The following is a 20,707-nucleotide window of genomic DNA, read 5'->3' on the forward strand; positions in this document are numbered from 1 at the left end:
CTCTAACACTTAATGATTGTAAAGTCATAAACCAGGTATCTAAAGCTTCTGAACAGTTGTTTCCTTCTCTGTCCAATGAAGAAAGTTGATGTGTTTGTATGTAAAACAAAATATTTTAAGGAATGTGAGGTAACTATGTACTAAATAAGGAACCCCAATAGCATAGTCGGTTACACATTGAACCGCTAACTACTTGAGCTGTAAACCGAAAGTTCAGCAATTTGACCCAACAATCCCTCCACAAGGACAAGAGGAGACTGTCTCCTCTCATGAAGATTAAAAATCCAGGGAACTCAAAGCTCGATTCTACCCTATACAAGAGTAGTTCTCAGCCTTCCTAATGCCGCGACACTTTAAGACAGTTCCTCGTGTTGTGGTGACCCCCAATCATTGGAAATCTGTATTTTCCAATGGTCTTAGGCGACCCCTGTGAAAGGTGACCCACAAGCTGAGAACCACTATAGCACAGAGTCATTGTGCGTTAGAATCAGCCTAGTGACCATGGGCTCGGTGGAGTTTTCTACATTTAACAATATCTATGAACTCCCTAAATGTCCCATTTCTTTTCCGTTTTCTTCCTCTGATTAAATGTACAATGTGCTCCCTAAGTTCCTATTTGCAATGAGTTTTGAAAAACAATTAGAAACTATTTCATTAAAATCATCATTCTTATAAAGATCAAGACTGGCTTCTGAGAATTCTGCTTTCTGCGTAAAGGAACCCATCCAGGTCGATGTCCTAGCATCTTGAGCCAAAGGGCATGGGGGGACTTGTCCACGTGTATGCTTCCTGTGAGAGGGTCATGTGCCTATCCCAACCTCATTGTTACAAGAGGAGAGGAGCTTCCCAGATGTGGGCAGTGTGAGAATGGAGCCACATACGAAAGCCAGTGGAGAAATGACTATACCATGCGTTCCCAGACCAGCCCTCTCTACTGTGCCTCCCATATAGAACCCAAGGTTCTCCTAGGAACCAGGCTTGATAATGAGACCTGAGCTCAATGAAGGGGTTGGGTGGAAAGGTTTTTTAGACTGCCCCAGCCTGAAGAACTGCTAGAAATGCTCCGTCTTCATTAGGAATACATTTCCCTAAAAATGACCAGCAAAGAGGCTATTGCTGCAGTGTCCTTAATCTGTTATATACCGACTGCTTAAAAGTACCTAATTCAAAAACACCGTGTGTGTGTATTAACTCTTCCAAGACCTCATTAGGGTATATGCAGTTGGATTTTTAAAATTTTTTTGCTCTGTAACTTAGAATAAAAATAATTCTAAACAACAATCTATGGCATGTTATTATTCCCTTGTGAAGTCAGCAGGAATTTTGCCCACTGAAGAAACACCAGACAGGGGCCTTTCTTAATAAAAGAAAAATGCTAGCAGCTACTGCAATGTGATAAGAAACTTACATCTGTATTATGTGTAATAATAATCCATGAACTTGGTCTAACAACATTTCATAAGCAAGCATTATCTCTGAGAGTGTTTTCAAGTAAAAACAAATGAGACTTAACTTTTGATTATGAATGATTAAGATATTAGCTTTTGTAAATTAAAGAATAAAACAATTACTAACATGAATAAAAAGAAAAACTCATTTGTGTGCGTGTGTTTTGTTGAGGTGTTTTGTTTGTTTGTTGTGTTTTTGCTCGGCATTTCAAAATTAGAGGCTAAAATTATTTTTAAGAAAGTTTTCCCAACCATCGGTAACACACACGCATACACACACACGCACACATGCACACACACCCTAATTCAGTAAAAGAGTACCTTATATGAGTGCAAAGTATTTGATACACATGACAAAGCATTTCTGTACACAGAAATATGGCTCTAAAATAGTCTTATGTGACTATTCATTGAAGAGGGTGTTTAGGATAACCCACTTTGAAAAAGCTTATGTTACAAGATCAGATTCTATTTTTAGACTAGACTTTTCTAGACAGATGTTGAAATCCCATAAAGAGGATTTTCTAAAAGTGTTATTACTTCTAAGTTACTGCACCCATAATGTGGTCCGTACTGTGGCAATAGAAGCTTCAGGAAAACATCTTTTCTTTCTGTCTTTTTCCCTCTTTAAACTTTATTTATAGCCTTGCAAAAGACTCGCATTCACATAACCCGCCTTTGCAGGCGTGCCAGAAGATTAATGATATCGCAGTGTTCTTGAGAACAAAAATGTGTCTACCACTGTGTTGAATAATCTCTCCTTTCACACATTAAAAGTGAGATGAGGCCTACTTTAGAAAGCAAGGACAATGTGTCACAAAGAGTTAGCTGGCTTAAAGACATACCCGTATTGCTACCCTGAATCACAAATTGTTTTCATGCATGTTATCTTGAGAATAAGAAAGCTTTTATCACCATCACTTTTTTGAAAATTTACATAGAGCTTTAAAATCTGACTTATTCCAGCATTTTTGTTTTACAATCTGTTGCTGTTAAGAATTGAGGATCTAGAGAAAACTGTACATTGTGACCTCCTTTATCTCTCCTCCCCTTAAATTTGGCTAACAGGGATGAGGATTGTTTAAATAATATAATGAGGTAAATCCTCTAGGTGTCATTTAAATTAAAACTACCTTTGTACCTTTGTCTAGTTTATAGCAATAACAATAGTCCAACTTCTCTTGAAACACACCATGCTAAATGGCCAATGTCCCATTTCAACTTCATAAGAATCTTAAGAGATAGTCACTATTACAGTCCCCTTTGATACTTATAGAGATATATGACCCACTGAAGGGCCACTCCGAAGAAAACAAGCTCACTGCCCTCCAGTCGATTCTAACCCATGGAGATGCTTTGTGGACAGGGTCGAGCTGTTGCTGTGAATCTCCAGCAGAACAGTTGGCGGGCTTCCAACTACCAACCTTGTGCCTCGTAGCTGGATGCTTGATCCACTGCACTACCAATGATCTGTGATGTGGGTCATGCCTTCCAAGACGTGGCAGAAATACAATTCAAGCCTAGGTTTGCAGGACTTCAACACCACACTTAACCACTATAACATACTGTCTCTTGTATTAACATAGATACAGATTGTATCTTATTCTCAGATTGTTGCTTTGTTTGTTTTTTTAATACCCAGTCTAGCCAGTTTAATTAAAGAAAAATATTGCAGGATTTATTTTTCATCCGTTTGTTCTGGCATGCTGCTGATGATATCAGAGTCACCTGGATCAAGGATGGCCTGTACTTTCCAGTACTTTCCACACATGGTGCCCAATTGGTATCACAGCCACCATAGTGATAGACACCAGTTTGGGCCACCATGGTGTTGGCCACACTGATTTCTGATGTCTTCGATGCCAGGCAGTCACTGGTGAAGATGCCCAATTTCACTTTGCCCTGCCTGCTCATCTGCAGAGTCAGTTGGTAACCCAGCACTTTTCCACTTTGTGTAATGAATCAGAACCTAGCGTTGACCAACTCTAGTGACTTCTTCCTTGTCTTTGCAGCCACCATCTTCCAGTCTTAAGTCTCAGACAGCTGGCTGGGGACCAAGAGCAGCCATCAAGGTGAGAAGGGATGTCACCACTAATAGTTAAATACTTTCCATATGTCAATCACTACTTTGGGATTACAGAAGCAAGTGACATGATCCATGCTCTCAAATGTAGCGGAACTACAGCACCAACTCAAGTCCTTCTCACACTGCAGTCGTTCAAGGTATTGCAGATTCACTTGACGTCACATCAATTCTAAAAGGCCCTCACATCTCCCATCAAGTATAATGGATATAACTACATCTGAAGAACACTGTATTTGCTTGATACAATGGTGCATAGATATTTTAATATTTCTTGTTATTTTTTCAGTTTTATTCATAATTTACAGGCAATATTTGTATTTTCAAGATATATGGGCCCAGTGTTTTGGCTTCTGATGCCTCACGTATAGATATGCCACGTGAGGAAGGTAGAGAAATCCAGTAGGAAAGTGTCAGAATGAAGTAAGTAAATGATAGGGATGTCTCCAAAACCTCGGGAGAGTCTACAGAGATCACTCCATAGAGGAAAGAAAACCGGAGGGGATCCTGAGGGTATGAGTAGGAGCTCCCTAGGCCAGCTAAAGTTCTCACATGCAAAATAACTGAGTTTTTAAATCAAGAAATGTCGTGTAATATGATGTGACTTAAAGAAGACCGGTCTTTGGACTACACGATGGGAAATAGGAATGGAGAGTTACTATAGGATGTATTTTCCTTGTTGATCCTTTGGCTTTATGTGAAGGAAACCTACTCTCTCTTGCACTGAAAATTATTTTTCTTAGCTGGACACATCAGCTTGATTTTCTTTAATGCATAAAATAAATGATAATTAATGTTATTTTCAGACATCCCTTTTAATAAAGTACCTATTATGCTAATTAGTAAGATTAATTCAGCAAGTATCAAATATTATAAATTAATTGTGACTGACTGCAGGCTTATTTGAAAGAAAAGTCTGGCGGTCTAATTCTTCAAAAGAAGCCATTGAAAACGTTATGGATCACAAAGACCCAATCCCATTTTACCTTGGGTCACAATGAGCCAGGTCCAATGTCTAGGTTGCCAAAAGCAAATATATTTGTTGATTGAATATTAATAATCCCAAACCAAAAGAAGCCCACTGCCATCTACTTGATACTGACTCAGTGATATGGAACAAGGGATACCTTTTCTAATACAGATGGCTCTTGGATGAAAGAGAATACTGGAAAGATACTTATTTGTGTTATATTGATTATACAAAGGCCATGTGTGGGTCATAACAAACTGAAAACCATGAAAAAGAATGTGAAGCCAGAACATTTATTTATTTTTTAATAGTTGCATTATTGTATAATTCACATGTCCTACAATTCAAATGTTCAGGAAGAATTGCACAATCAATTAGAATTTTCTTCACTCTTGTAGTAATGGTTATTAGCTCCCTGTTTCACACCAAACTTTCCTGCCATCCCCTCAAGGAACCATTAATCCAGTTACTACTGTCTCTGTAGATTTTACCTATCCTAGATTTCATATACAGAAACAATATTTTTTTTAACTAACAAAAAACAACAACAAAGTAAAACGGATTAAAGCTTCAACCAAAAAGACATATTTGCCTCTTGATCCATGTACAACTTCTGCATGAACACAATGAATTGTTCTGGAACTCTTGTTCTTCTCAAGGCTATAATCCACACAGTAAAATGCTCTTGCCTAGTAAATAAAACACAGGTAAACATCTTTTTGAAAAAAGTATTTCAAAAAAATACTTTTTTGAAAAAAAGTATTTGTTATCTACTTTCATCTAAGATCCATCTAACTTCAGCAATAATATCCCTTGTTCCAGGTCCTCTTCTGAATCTGGCCTGAACTTCTAGCAGCTCCTTGTGAATACACTGCTGCAACACTTACTGGATGATCTTCAGCACACTCTTACTTGCATGTGATAACAAGGATATTGTTCTTTAATTAGTGCATTGTGTTGGGTGACCTTTCTTTGGAAGGGGTACAAATAGACTTCTTCCTTAAGTACCATTAGTTCTTGCTCATATGATACCTCCTGAAATGGTGGAATGTTGACTAGTTCTTTTTGGTACAGTGATCATATTTTTTCTATCTTCTTTTGATGCTTCCTGTATCAACCAATATTTTGCCAATAGAGTCTTTCAAAAATTGAAAATAGAAGCCTGAAGTTTTTCTTGAGTCCTTTCAGTTTAAGTTATGCTGAGCATGTTCTTCCGTTGATTTTCTAACTCTTAAGTCTTAGCGTGTTTCCTAATAATATTTGACTTGGCCTTAAGCTGCCCTTTGAAATTTTCTGTTCATCCTTTCTTCCATTTGCCTTAGATAATCTACAATTCAGAGAAAGTTTCAGAATCTCTCCTGTCATTCACTTTGATCATTCCTTTCTTCTTGTCTATTTAATGACTTCGGTTTTTTCATGAATAATGTTCCGGATGTCTTCCATTAGCTCATAAGGTCTTCTGTCGTTTGATTTCAGTGCATCAAATCTGTTCTTGAGATGATCTTGAAATTTAGTTCAGATATATTTAAGGTCATATTTTGGCTCTCATGGAGTTGTTTTTACTTTCTTCAACTTCAACCTGAACTTACATATGAGCAATGAGTAGTCTGTTCCATGGACATCCCCTAGACATCCCCAGCCTGGTTTTAGCAGCTAATATTGAACTTCTCCACCGTCACTTCCTATAGATAGTCTCTTTGATTTCTGTGGATTCCATCTAGAGAAGTCCATGTGCATAGTCACCTTCTGTGTTATTGAAAGAAAAGTATTTGCTATGAACAGATCTTTGTTCTTGGAAAATTCTATCATGGGGCTTCTAGCTTTGTTTCTATCACTAAGACCAAATTTTCCAACTAATATTCCTTCTGCTTTGTTTTCAACTTTTGCATTCCATCACTAATAATTATCAATGCTTCTTGGTTGCATGTTTGATAAATTTACAAATGAAGATGTTGGTAGAATTAATCAACTTCTGCATCACTAGTTTGAGTGGTGGATGCATAAATTTGAATAATGATTGTATTGACTGGATTTCCTTTTATTGGGATAGATATTATATCACAGACAGCATTGCTCTTCAAGATAGAACTTGGAATATTATTTTTGAGGCTGAACATAACACCATTCCTCTGGATTGTGTCAGTCCTGGCAGTGTAAACCATATGATTTTCCGATTCAAAATGGCCAATACCACTTCATTTCAACTCACTAAGTGCCTAAAGTGTCTATTTCTATGCATTCTATTTCATTTTAAACAAGTTCTAATTTTCCTAGGCTCGTGTTTTTACAAGTTTCCATTATTAATTGTTGTTTGCAGCTATTTCTTCTTATATTGTGTCATGCCCCATCATAAAATGACAGTCCCAAAGGCCTTATTCCAAAGGCTTTATTCCATCCATGTCATTATGATCAACTCTTCTTTGAGAAGGCAGCTCTTCCTCAGTCAAATTCGGGGTGTCTTCTGACCGGAGGGTCATCTTCCAACACTATCTCTGACAATGTTCTTCTTCTATTTATTTGGTTTTCAGCAACTGATGATTTTTCAAACAGCCTATTCCTTCTACGTAGTTTGTTCTTAGTCTCAAAGCTTCATTGAAACCTGTTCACTTTGGGTGACCCTGCTGATATTTGAAATACCAGTGACATAGCTTCCAGCATCACAGCAACACCGGCCACTAAAATATGACCAACTGACAGACAAGTAGTGGAGGCAGGTGGGTAGAGAGGTGTAATGTTAATTCAGCTAACCACTACTGAAACTGCAGGTCAAATTTCAAGGGGGTTTACAGTGGAGTTCTTGGGAAAATCCTTTGTGATTAAACATTATGGTAAGAACACCAAATTTTTAAATTTTTTCTATTGTATAGTATCTCTGAGTTTGGACAAAAGCAAATAATGTATTGCTATCTATGAGGCCTAAAATTCAAGTGTAATCCTGATGGGAGCTTCTTCAAGAATAATTCCAGCAAGCTTTTCTCAATAGATCCACTAAAGTGCCTGGAGACTGACACCCATTTCACATTCCTAGTAAGCCTTTATGAACTATCCATTATGTTAGTATATTGTCTATGTACATTAATGACACCCTCCTTCCAAAAGTATCCTTAGGAAGTCAGGCTATGTTAGACCTGTTGATCAATCTGCTCTACCATGAGAAATTAGATAACTGTCAAAGTGTCCAATAACATGTTGTCATAATATGGATAAAATCTTACTGAATTGTGTGACAGAAAAAAAAGATCCTGCATAACCTTATGTTCAATATTTTTGGATATTGAATGGCCTCATCCAGTCATCATCTACTAGTGCTTTATTAAAAATTATTATTATTGGATGTGAAACTGCATTAAAGTGCTTGCTATTAGCAATGATTTTCTACTCTAGTTTATGGAAGTTTCTAACATAGTATGAGAAAGAAAAGAATTAGAATTGGAAAACATATTTTAAGTCATATTTAGAATTATGGAATAATCTCTGGAGTAAAAACCATGAAAAAGTAATGGCTAAATAAAATTGTTAAAATTATATAGTATAAACAAATTTTGAAACACTTTGGAGACCATCTTTTCAATTACCATTACCATTTCAATTTTGTGGTCTGTTTTCTGTCTCTTCATAAAATAATAAAAATTAAATTTAAAAACACTTCCAATTTCAAAATGAAGCCAACAAGGTTTGCAGTTGCCTCAGGATTTTCCATTGGCCACAATTGCACATTTGCCACAATTGAAATTTCTAATGACAGTCTCATGAATTGTATTGTCAAGTGAGTTGGCCAAATACACTCTACTCTTCTAGGATAAAGAACTTAAGGGATGCTGAGCACTACTGACATGGTATTGGGAAGGATAATGACTCTTCTTTGGTTTTATTTTAACCACAAAAGGCATAATATTACCTAGGTTAGCCAAGATTGTGTTTGCTTCAAATATTCTGGTATGTTGCAGTGCCCATGTCAACAGGATGTTCCAATGTCCTTTGGACAACCCCAAGATTCCTTCAATGCACTCCTCCGAAACTTTACCATGTCCCCTCGCAGACCCTGGGGTGCTCCCCTCCAGCAACGAGGGATATGCTAGGGACTGAGGCCTTTATGTTAGCATTGAACACCTCATCCTCCAGGGCCTCTTTGCCAAATGAGAGAGAGAATGAGGCAGATAGCGTGTGGGCTTCCCTGTGCACACTCAAGTCGTTTCTATAGATCCTTTCAGTCTGTCAAGAAGAAGCCATACCTCCAGGTGATAAATTGATCCAATTAACAGAATAGTTAAAATATGGGAGAGAGATTCAGAGGGGGGAGGAGGCATCCCATCTTCCTATTTCCAGAATGTGGTATAACTGGGATATTCGCAAGATCTAGTCTAAAGGAAGAAATAAAGCCATACTGTGTTCTAAAAATGCTACTACAGTCATTGGAAAATAACTTTGTACCTCCTTTAATTATGTTTCCTTATACTGAATAATTTTGCACTTTTTTCTATTACTTTTGACCACTTGTTATAATTCTTTACTTATTTCTTCTTAAATGTTAACTATTCATATGAGTCATTGTGGTTATGTGAACAAGAATTATGTGTACATAATATATGTATATATATTTTAAAGGCAATCAAATTCAAAGTCAGCCAAGGCCTGATCCCCAGAGGCAGGGGTCAGACAAGACTATACCCAACACCCTTTTGCCAATTTTCACACCAATTGTCCCTCCAACAGCATTCTCTATTTCTCAGCTGGGGTCAAAAATTCACAGCAATGACCAGACAGAACTCATAGACATTACTCATGATTACAGAGTTTATTAAGGAAGTTAACAGGTTATAAATGCGCAGGATAAAAGTATTTTGGCAAGATAGCATCTCCTCAGCATGTGCTCAGCCAGGCTTCTCTCTGGTCCTTGGCCTTTCAGTCACATGGCCCCTTTACCTCTTGCCTCCTTGGTCAATGTTATGAAGTTCTTTTAAGGTTATCAATAAAGGCATAAAGAATACACCACTCCAACATGTGCCTCAGCTTACTCCAGCACCATGGATCAGCAAACCTAAGTCACCCAGTGAAAGGCCTGGGGGAATTCTACTCCACAAACCAGCCTCCTACTTGAAGACCCTCAGCATGACTCGCCTCATGGCCTTGGAAATCCACTGCTGACTCATGCTCGGCCTCTTGATTCTGATGCGGCTGTTCCTATGTTGCTCTCTGGTCACAGTTGTCTCTGAGATTAAGGAAGTTCGATATCCAGGGATCTCCGAGTCCACAGGACACATTCCATTCCTGGCTCTTCACTTTTCATGGTAGTGAGATGTTACTTCCTACTTCTGAGATGGCTCATTTTATACCCAGATGGCAAACATAATCAATCCTGTTTCACAATCACTCACAACTAAAACCTATAATCCTATCTGTGCCTTTCCCCACCTGCTCAAACCCAGCTCCATCAGGAAGAACTGTTTGGTGGGAATTACACAGACTGGCTAGAAGAACCATATTAAATAATTCACTGCGCTGCAATAACTCTTTCAGTTTAGGCCATTAGCATTAGAGTCAAGGTTAGTGTACCTTACAGGGGATACCAGGAGACATATAAAGATTTACAGCTTCTATAACTTGGCTTGAGAGCCAGGACTTCAGTGTTTATGACCAGAAAAGAATGAGAATGGGAATCAAGTAGACAGCTGTGTGCTCAGTAAGGATTCCTAAACACAATAAGCTTGAGAATATGGAAAAAAGGGGGCGGGTTTATTAGTCATTGCTATATAAAGTATTAATTTTTAGCTTACTTATCTTCATCTGCCTCTTATTAAAAAAAAGCAACTGCCATTTTTGTTTCATCACTAGTACCCACAAAATTTATCTATAGTCATCTTTCTTCAGAATCCTAGATTGGCTGTAGTTCTTCCAATAAAAGTTTCACAGGTACTTTTCCCCTTGGAAACAATAATTGTGCATGTCACAAAAAGCAGGAGGTGCTTTGAAGTCTGCATTATTTACACATTAAATGCTATTAATAATCCATTTGGGCACACAGAAGCTAAATGTTCCATCACAAACTCCTCTTTCTGTTTTCCAAGGATAAACTCTCCAAGATTTTGGAAGAGCACGTGGACCGAGACTCCATAGTCAGCATGGCGAACTCTCGCAGCATTGGCCTTCTTCCTCCGCCGGCTCACTGCCCATCTTCCTGTTTTTCTAGGTTGCTTTGTCAATTCATATAAATCTGCTGTTTTTCAGTCAGAGAATGAGGCATATTTGTGGTGGCTTGGCTTGTACCTTGACTCAGATGTGACTGTTTTCTTCTTTGTCATTTCAGCAGCAGCATCGTGAAATCTGAAAGGAATCCAGAAAGAACATTTGATTTGTCTCCCTTGCTTCACACTGTGAACGGATTCTTATTCCTGCTTATGTATGAGACAGTATGAGGCAATGGAGGATCAAAAGGGTGAAAGAGCCTGCTGGACATATTTTGTGAATAAGGAAAGGCAACATGGCGTGCATGTGTCCATGTGTTCTTCTACATGGTACTTTCTGACAATTGTTGTGTCCTTGAAAGGCAAAGTAAAAATGCCTGTCCTATGTCATGCAAAATTTGAAATATATTTTAACAATTCATCATTTACACGTGAAATTTTAAAAATTATATTCTACTGAACAAGACTAATATTTATTTAAAAGACCTGGGTAAACTGCACCAACTTCTCCAAATATCAAATACCATATTCATAAAAAAAGAGAGAATAAATATTTTCAGAGGATAGTTTGAGGAGTAAATGAGTAACACATAGAATTTTTCTAGAATGGTTCAGATAATTGGCAGTCAGTAAGTAGTGACTCTTATGATTAATGAAATTTTGGTTATTTTGATATTTTAATATTTTCCCATAAAGCTTAAATAAGGTATATTTAAGAAAAATAAAGTGTTGCTTTGAACTGCAGAGAGTAAGCTTGAAAATGAGAACACAAGGAAGTGCACAGGCAGATGCATGAATGGTGTGAAAGTGGGTTTTGCATCAACTTGGTTGGCACTAGGTGGTCAGGCACTCAGTGTCTTGGTAGTTGAGATTTAGTAAACTCTCATGATATGATCTAGTACAGTGTAATCAGCTCTATAATGGGATCTGCTGGGAGCTTCCAAACAATTTAGGAAGATTATTATGAAAATCAACCCCTTATTTAGGTCACAGACTGATGCCATTGAACATTAATTTCCTCGGGATGTTACCTGCTTCCTATATATGTGGGTGCTGTGGGAATGCTTGTTTGACTTCTTGATGGATCTATACCTTGTATCTTGTGCATTTATTTACCTATGGTTCTCTGGACTGGAGTTAATGGCCTGCCCTCTTTCCTGCCTACTCCTGGAAGCTTCTGTAGCCTGCCACCTTCCTGCTAATCTTGGGTTCATTAGCCCCCATAGCTATGAGAGTCAGAAGTCTCCAGCCAGACATCTGCCCTGTAGGCTTGAAACCTTCCTGAACTAGGATTTGTTCCCTTCCACAACTATGTGAGTCATTGTCTTATACATTTATTTCTATATATACATTTATAAGCATCAGTGGTTTTGCTTCTCTGGAGATCCCAGTCTCATGCAAGTAGCTTTATAGAGGGGTTATTTAAATATCTATATGGCATTGACAAGGAAACGGCTAAAAGGAACGATAGGTAATTTTTGTGCTCCTGACTTCTGAGATTAACGTTAAAAATTAAACCTTTGCTTTCCAATTAAAGACCTTTATAGTTTTCACTAGATTAACTGGAGGCAGTCGAGCCAAAATACCTGACTCCTTCTATCCATGTGTATGCCAATGTTTATTGCAAGAAATAAAGACATGGATGGGGTTCAGAGACTGAGAGTCACGTTATATGGGAGGAGGGATGGAATATACTGTAATTTTCCTGTCAAATATTGTATGTTTTAACACATGGCTTATGGATAAAACAATAAAAGCCTATAACATGCTGCCCATTTGGTTATAACTCTCTATCCACCCAATTGTGATTTTCCAAGCATGTCCACATGTCTCCAACCTCCTAACTTTCCACTCTTCATAAATACACCCCCATCTAATGAAAGGTTTGAAACATTCTTGGAAAATTACATTTTCCCTCTATTTGTGTAACTTAGTAAAAAGTAATTCTACTTTTTACTAATGCTAGTCCCAAATGATGCCAATAATAATCAGCTAGGAAATTTACAAGACTGCTCTCATGGAGGGAGCCCATTAACATTATAGATTAGCAAACCATTTCTTTTAACAATGAAGACTTATGTTTTGACTTTGGGGAACTTGGTCACCTCTCGGCTAGGTAAGAGCTCTGGGCCAATAGCAGTGAACTGGTAGCTGTAAGATGCATATTTCGTTATTCAGAATTTTGAGGACCATTTTTTTCCCTATATCAGCTCTTCTGCATATAGAAGAACAATTCATACTCTTGCTAAGGCTAGAAGAGTGAAGCACCCAGAGATATTGCTTTCCAATAAAGTAATAATGCTCCATTAGCTGTTTTGCTGTTACATGCTTTACCACAGATGACTCTTCTCTAAGCTGCCTTCCCGTATGTGGCCTGTGATAAATGTTATCAGTGGTCAGCGGGACAGGGTTGCAGGCTGGGCAGCAGCACAGTGGCTTTTTATCTTGCTTAGTTCCCTCAGGCCTTGCCCCCAACTCAAAGCAGCATTTTCTTGGCACAATTTATGTTGTGGCATTTCTGTCAGTAGATGTGGTGTCAGCAGTTTGTGTTCCCAGTGGAAGTTTATAAGAAAATGAGATACTTAGCCACAGAATAAAATTAAAGATGGGATAAAACTAATAAAAACTGTAATGTGAAGGTACTTCTGTCTACTTGTACCTAAAACTATTTTTCAAAATAAGGTTGTCTCTTTGTCTTATTCCGTTGTTTGCTAAGTCTAAAATACTGCTAAGAGTCCTATAAATATACTGTACCCATTAGCAGCAAACTTAAAAATTGTATCACTGTTTATGTTAAAAGCCCCTACATTTCAAGGTCTTTGTTAATACTGATGTTAATGTAAGAGACAATATTTTATATTAAAATGATATACAAGTTTTAGAGCCCAGAAAGTTTCATCAAAATGTGTGGCATGAGTACCACGGCAAAAACAATGTACACAGGATGTGTGATGTGGTAAAAGTAAAGAATTCATCCCAGTGCAAATTTTAATGGAGAAATTATTTCACTGAATAATCACCTTTGCCCACATACAACCATCTTCTTATATATTTAGAACATTTAGAAATAGCTATACACTGGATTAGAAGTGAAATAGGAGGATTCTTCATGCTTTATATATCAGCTCATGAGATAGGCCAAACTCTAGAGTTCTGTAGACTTTCAACTTTTTAATTAAAAAAAGAGAGATTTTGAGCATAATTGGGTGCGTTTTCATTCTGAACTATAGCAGACACAGGAGACTCCGCATGGACTCTTTGGTGCCTCTAGAGCTTGAGGCTCCTTAGGACTTGCTCTCGGTCCTCTTCTTGTTCATGCCTTCAGGAAGAATACAGTTCCCGAGATGCAAAGCTGCACAGAGATAGTAAGAACCTCCTAGAACAGTGGTTCTCAACCTGTGGGCCACAACCCCTGTGGGGGTTGAATGACCCTTTCACAGGGGTCGCTAGACTCATAACAGTAGCAAAATTATAGTTATGAAGAAGCAAGGAAAATAATGTTATGATTGGGGGGTCACCACCACATAAGGAACTGTATGAAAGGGTCTCAGCATTAGGAAGGTTGAGAACCCTTGTTCTAGGAGGAGTTTCACTGCATCAATCACAGAAAGCTTCATGCCATTGAATAAAAAGAAACAAATTTCATCACTTATATTTTATATATTTTTGTAAGTATTTTTAAAGAAGATATTCTAATGGCACCCCACACACACATACACACCCTCTAAGATAAACATTCCTAGCCAATAAATTTCATCCTATGGAATGTAACTTTGAGTATTTGGGTAACATTATCTGGAATAGAATGTGAAGTTATGGTTATTTTATGCACAAATAGGTTTTGAAAACACATTTATTCCCATGAATGAATTTCCTCATGTTAAACTGGCAAGAAAGACGGACTCCATTAGTTGAAAATTTCCACCCTTTTGAAATGATTTAAGGACCTGTCCTTAGTAATTTTGATTAAAGATGTATGTTTTGAAACTCAGTGCCTACATCCAACAGGTATCTCTCAGAATCCTACTAGAATTCTGAATGGACAGCAGGGCAGCATACGTAGTTTACACATACCAAAATGCCAATATATGTATTCAGCTCTGTAAATATGCCTTTAAAAATACCTCGCCATATTTAGCCACTCCTAAATATGTATTTACACAAGTCTACACACTGTAAGTGTTTACCTGGGAGACAGGCAGGGTCTCTCTGGTAAATAATATGGGTTTTATAGCCTTTCATGAAGGAATTTTCTGTTTGCCATGTTTAAAAAAATCAGCTCCTCTCAGTTATAATTTAATAATTTTTTTCTTTCCCTGTAAGTTGACTACATAGCACTTGAGGCAAAGCCCTGCAATGTTTTAAAAAAGAGAGAGACGGAGACAACACTGGTGTTAGCTTTGGGTACAGAATAGCTTTGATTCATTTTTGCTAAAGAGAGCCAAAAGCATAGATATGATTTCTGAAAGCCAAGAAAATAAAACTAACCTGACAGATACATTTTATAGTAATTATTTTTTCAGATTAATAGAGTACGTGCAGAATCTCAAGGAATATCCAAATTATGTAAATTACTTTGACCTGAATTTTCTAGATCATTGCCTTACTTTTACATTTTATGTTACATGAGTGGATCAAGCTTAAGCATTTTCAACTGATAAGGAAAATTATGTCAAATCCTTATTGAAACAGTCTGTCCTGCACACAAGTTTAAAGAGAGAATATCTGGGATTTTCATTGCATACCCAACCTTGTAAATTCATGGTCTGGGGCAATTTAGTTGACCTGAGTTGTTGGAGTTACATAATCTGGTGTCAATTTGAGAGGATTAAGAGTGAAGGGGTGGAGTTTAGTCTGTCAATCTGGCCATAGCCAATGAGGCTGCTGTGTGGGCATGGCCTTCCCCCTGAGGATTCTGGGGATTCCTGTATTTCCTCCTTGGAGGCGGTAGACTCTCTCTCTCTTTCTCTCAGCTTACTCCCTGAGAGATGCTCTACCTACCAGACACATTCCACTATGCTGATAGACGCTGGGAACTGGAGGAGTCACATGGAGACCCCCTGACTACTGCCACTGGATCCACAATACTCTTTACCCACTGGCCTGTGATCTTCCTGCATTCAGCATCATTACAAGTGTTTTGTGAGTCTCAAGAGGACTTTTATAGATTGGTATTGGACATATGGGCTAATATCGGATTTATGGACTTGATCTGGACTGGGCTGGGATGTTTTCTCAATATTCAACTGCTCTTGTATATAAAGCTCTTTCATATACACGTGTGCCTACGAATTTGTTTCTCTAGTCCACCCAGACTAACACAGTTGTGCTTTCTAATTTATAGATTAGGTTGTGACCTACACCAGAACTAACGAATATTCAATAGTGAGATCATTTGCTCACTCACTGCCATTGAGTTGTTTCTGACTCAGTGACCCTGTAGAACAAGATCAAACTGACCCAGTGGGTTTCAGGGATTGTAACCTTTTTAAAAAATCATTTTATTGGGGGCTCTTACAACTCATAGCAATCCATATATCAATTGTAACGAGAATATTTGTATATATGTTGCCATCTTCATTTTCTAAACATTCATTTTCTGTTTGAGCCCTTGGTACCAGCTCCTATTTTTCCCTCCCTTCCCCACCCACCCTTGTGACCCCTTAATCAATTATTATTATTTTCATATCTTATACCACTGCTGTCTCCCTTCACCCTCCCTTCACCGTTGTTCATCCCCCTGGGTGGGGTGGCAGTTATATGTCGATCATTGTGTTCGGTTCCCCCTCCTACCCTCCTCTTTCCACCTCCCCCCTACCCTCCTCGTATGCTATTCCCATTTCTGTTTGTGAGGGATTTATCTGTCCTGCATTCTGTGTGTCCTGAGCTCATGAGCTCTTATTTGTACCAGTGTATATGCTCCGGTCTAGCCAGAACTGAAAGGCAGAACTGGGGTCATGATAGTGGGGGGTGAAGAGGCCTCAAAGAACCAGAAGAATATTGTGTGTGACTCTTTACGGGAGTAAAAAGCCCCATCTTTCTCCCAAATAGCAATCTTGGTTTGGAACTACTGAATTTTCAGTTACCAGCCTAATTTATTGTGCTACCAGGACTCTATTTAATATTGAGATAGTAAACATTAAACTGTATTAGGGAATAAAAAGTGTTTTTTCCCCTTAAAGGACACATAGATCCTGTTTTTAAATTTTGAAAGGTAATACCAAATATGCTTGAAATGAGAGGACTTCCCAGTTATTTGGAAGGTTTTCACCACTTACTCTCCATGTCCTTACCTAGCTTTTCCTTTCCCCGTGGAATCTGAGATGTTAAGGATCACCTAACCTTAAACACATGTCCTTAGCCATTCATGGGCCATGCTGGGATCCCAGAAATAGATACAACTTAATTTGGGACCCTTTAATGCCTTTTGAAAGGACCTCTCTGAAAGGACTACTCTCCTAATTAGCTCACTTTCTTCTAGCAGAGGAATATGCAGAATTTCCAGCAGCTTGGCTCTGGAGCCATTGCAGATTTCCCTGTCATCAGCAGCCTTGGAGACCTACCAGCGAAGAACACAGAGAGGCCCCTTGCATGAATTCTGAAGACACTTAATAAATCACAGCTTTGCATGTAAAGGGCTCCTGGTTCTTTGTTCTGCCTTCTTCAAGAATCCTTTATTTCAGATTCTTTCTGTGTGGGGGTGCTTGTACACAGAATATATGAACAGGATTTATGTTGAGAAGGTGGGGAATATGGGCATTTGGGGCAACTCCAGAAACAAAAGCACTACAAGGTTTCTCCAGAATAGGAATATATCAATTCCTTCTTTTCAAATAGGCCCAATTATTTTACCCCACATAAAAATCCTGTTAGAATTTGTCAATGCAAAACAGGTGCCTGGATGCCTCCCTAGCTCATTTTCATACACAGCTAGGAAGAGATCAAATTGATAGAAAAAAATAAGTGTGAAAAGGTTGACATCTCAGATTCCGATATTTTAACTGCTTAACATCTAAATATTTTTCTTCCCTTTGTTCTCAACATGTTAAAATATTATTTGTTACATTTTAAAGGGAAAAATTAAAATTATTTCAAATAACTTTAAATGTGCTGGTAAATTTTAAAAATGATATGCTTGATGAACATAGAACAGGGAGTTTTTAAAACTGGGTCACTAATTCAAATTTGATCAGACAGTACTGAATACCCTACAGCTGCCTATTATGAGTATCTAAAACAAATGCAACAAACAAATATCTGATTAGATTTCCATAAAAAATTGATACCTACTCTGCTAATTGAAATGGAGCATAATGTACTATTTATGTACTCAATTTACACTTTGAAAATTATTCTATAGCATCTGACATTTTCACAAAAGAATCCGTGAATCTATTGTCATACCAATAATCCCCAAATATGTGTTTCAAATATCACCCACTTTCTGGCTATGAACTAGGAGGATATAATATTTCAGTTCCCTTCTACATTCTCACGTACCTATGGCATGCTGACTTGAAAAGATCAGTTCTACGTAAGCAAATCTATCCTGGCCATGGGGAATTATGTCCCAAGTATAGCAAGAATATATGAGCTAGAATTTCTGTTGAAATTAGAGTCTATTAGAAATTTAGAAGAGCACAGTTATTTCTATTGATTTATTTGTATAAAGCCCACATCTATCCCTACTACGACTTGTTCAGTTCAAGTGCAAATACCTGCTATGTTAAGAAATGGTCCCTCCATGAACTTGTTTTCCTGAAAACCACCTTGCATTCTTTGACTTTCTCCCTCTGTTGCTGATGATGCTTTCCCTGCAGTTATGATAACAGTTCAGGAGTCTGGAGCCTGAGACTTGCATTTGTTGGAAGAGAAACGATAATGAGCAGGAGGTGAGCTAGAGTTAAGCAACGTGAGTGTGGGAGGCTACCAAATGTAATATTGTTGTTAGATGCCGTCCCGTCAGCTCCATGTCATAATGACCCTACGCACAACAAAATGAAATACTGCCTTGCTCGGTGCCGTCCTCACAGCTGTTTTGTCTTTGAGCCCATGTTGCAGCCACCCTGTCAGTCCATCTTGATGAAAGTCTGGTTTTCGCTGACACTCTCTACCTTGCATGCTGTTTTTCCCAGGGACTATCCCACCTTGGCAACATGCCCCAAGCAGGCACACAATGAAGCCTTGCTTTTCTCCCTTTTAAGGAGCCTTCTTCCTGTACTTCCTCCGAGACAGATTTACATATTCTTACAATAGTCCATGGCATTTTCAATATTATTTACCAACACGGTCATTCAAATGGACCGCAGTTTTTCAGCTTTCCTTAAGCATTATCCAGTTTACACACGTGTATGAAAATATCATTACTTGCGTCAGGTTGACTTTAGTCTGCAAAGTGACATCATTGCTCTTTAACACTACAAACAGATCTTGTTTAGCAAGTTTTCCCATTATATCACTTGATTTCTTGACTACAGCTTGCAACAGTGTTGCTCGTGGATCCGAAAAAGATGAGACTGTTGGCAGCTTAAACCTTTACTCTATCTATCATGATGTTGTCTACTGGTCCACTGAGGAGGAATTTAGAGTTTTTACATTATGTCGCAATCCTTCTTGAAGGCTGTAGTCTTTGATCTTCAGTAGTGTTTCAAGTCCTCCTTGCTTTCAGCAAGCAAGATTGTGTCATCTGCATATTGAAAGGTGTTAATGACCCTCCCTCCATTCCTGAGGCAGTGTATTTCTTCATATAGCCCTGCTTCATGAATTATTTGCTCATCATACTGATTGAATACTTATGGGAAAAAGATATAACCATGACACACATTTTTCCCGGTTTTAAACCATGAAATATTCTCTTCTGTTGTAATGACTGTTTCTTGGCTTTATGTACAGATTCCACATGAGCACAATGAAGTGGTTTAGAATCCCTAATCTTCTCAATGTTATCCATAATTTGTTATTCTCCACACCTTCAAATTTTGTTGCACAGTAAATGAAATACAGACAAACATCTTTCTAGTGTTCTCTACTTTCAGCCAAGATTGATCAGAGATCAGCAATAATATGCTTCATTCCACATCCTCTTCTGAATCCTGCTTGAATTTGTGACAGCTCCCCATTGGTATTATACTACTGTGGCTGTTTTTGAATTAACTTCAACAAAATGTTACCTCTTGTTCTATTAATGATATTGTTCAATAATTTCCACATTCTGTTGAGTCACCTATCTTTGGAATGAGCACAAGTATGGATTTCTTCCAGCATGTTGGGCAGGTAGCTGTTTTCCAAATTTATTGGCATAGACAAATGAGTGCTTTCAGTGTTTTGTCAACTTGTCAAAACTTTTCAGTTGATATTCTCTAAGTTCCTAAAGCCTTATTCTTGGCTAATGCCTTCAGGGTAGCTCAGACTTCTTCCTTTAGTACCATTGGTTCCTGTTCATATGCTACCTCCTGAAATGGCTGCATGTTAGCGAGTTCTTTTTGGGACAGTGACTCTCTGTATTCTTTTCATCTTATGTTGAGGTTTCCTACATTGTTAAATATTTTTTGCCTATAGAATCTTTCAATATTGCAAATCGGGGCTTGAATTTTTTATTCGGTTCTTTCCATTTAAGATACACTGAGCATGTTCTTCCTTTTTGGTTTTCTAACTCTGGTCCTTGCATGTTTCATTATAATACTTTATTTTGTCTTCTTGAGCTTCCCTTCGAAATTTTCTATTCAGCTCTTTGGTGTCATCAGTTCTTCCATTGCTTTAGCTACTCTGCATTCCGGAACGAGTTTCAGAGACCTTGCTGACATCCATTTTGGTCTTTTCTGTCTTTCCTGTCTTTTTTGCTTTTTATGATTCCTGTGGTTTATTTTATTTTTAATTTTTCCCCAACAGTTTTATTGGAAAGTAATTTAGAGAATGTATAATTCAATAGTTCAATCATTCAATCATATCAAGGAGAATTGGACAATCACCCCAACATCAATGTTTTTAGAACATTCCCCCTCCCATGGCTACATTGCCTCCAAGA

At 38.0% G+C, this 20,707-nt stretch overlaps 1 pseudogene; it reads right to left on the reverse strand.

The window, feature by feature from the left end:
* Positions 1-3,126: 3,126 nt before the first annotated feature.
* On the reverse strand, positions 3,127-3,467 carry LOC123521075 (annotated as a pseudogene).
* Between the last annotated feature and the right edge of the window lie 17,240 nt (positions 3,468-20,707).

Source organism: Echinops telfairi, unplaced genomic scaffold (genome assembly GCF_000313985.2).
Source record: "Echinops telfairi isolate 266 unplaced genomic scaffold, ASM31398v2 ScPeMD7_7469;HRSCAF=8507_1, whole genome shotgun sequence".
NCBI classification, from domain to species: Eukaryota; Metazoa; Chordata; class Mammalia; order Afrosoricida; family Tenrecidae; genus Echinops; species Echinops telfairi.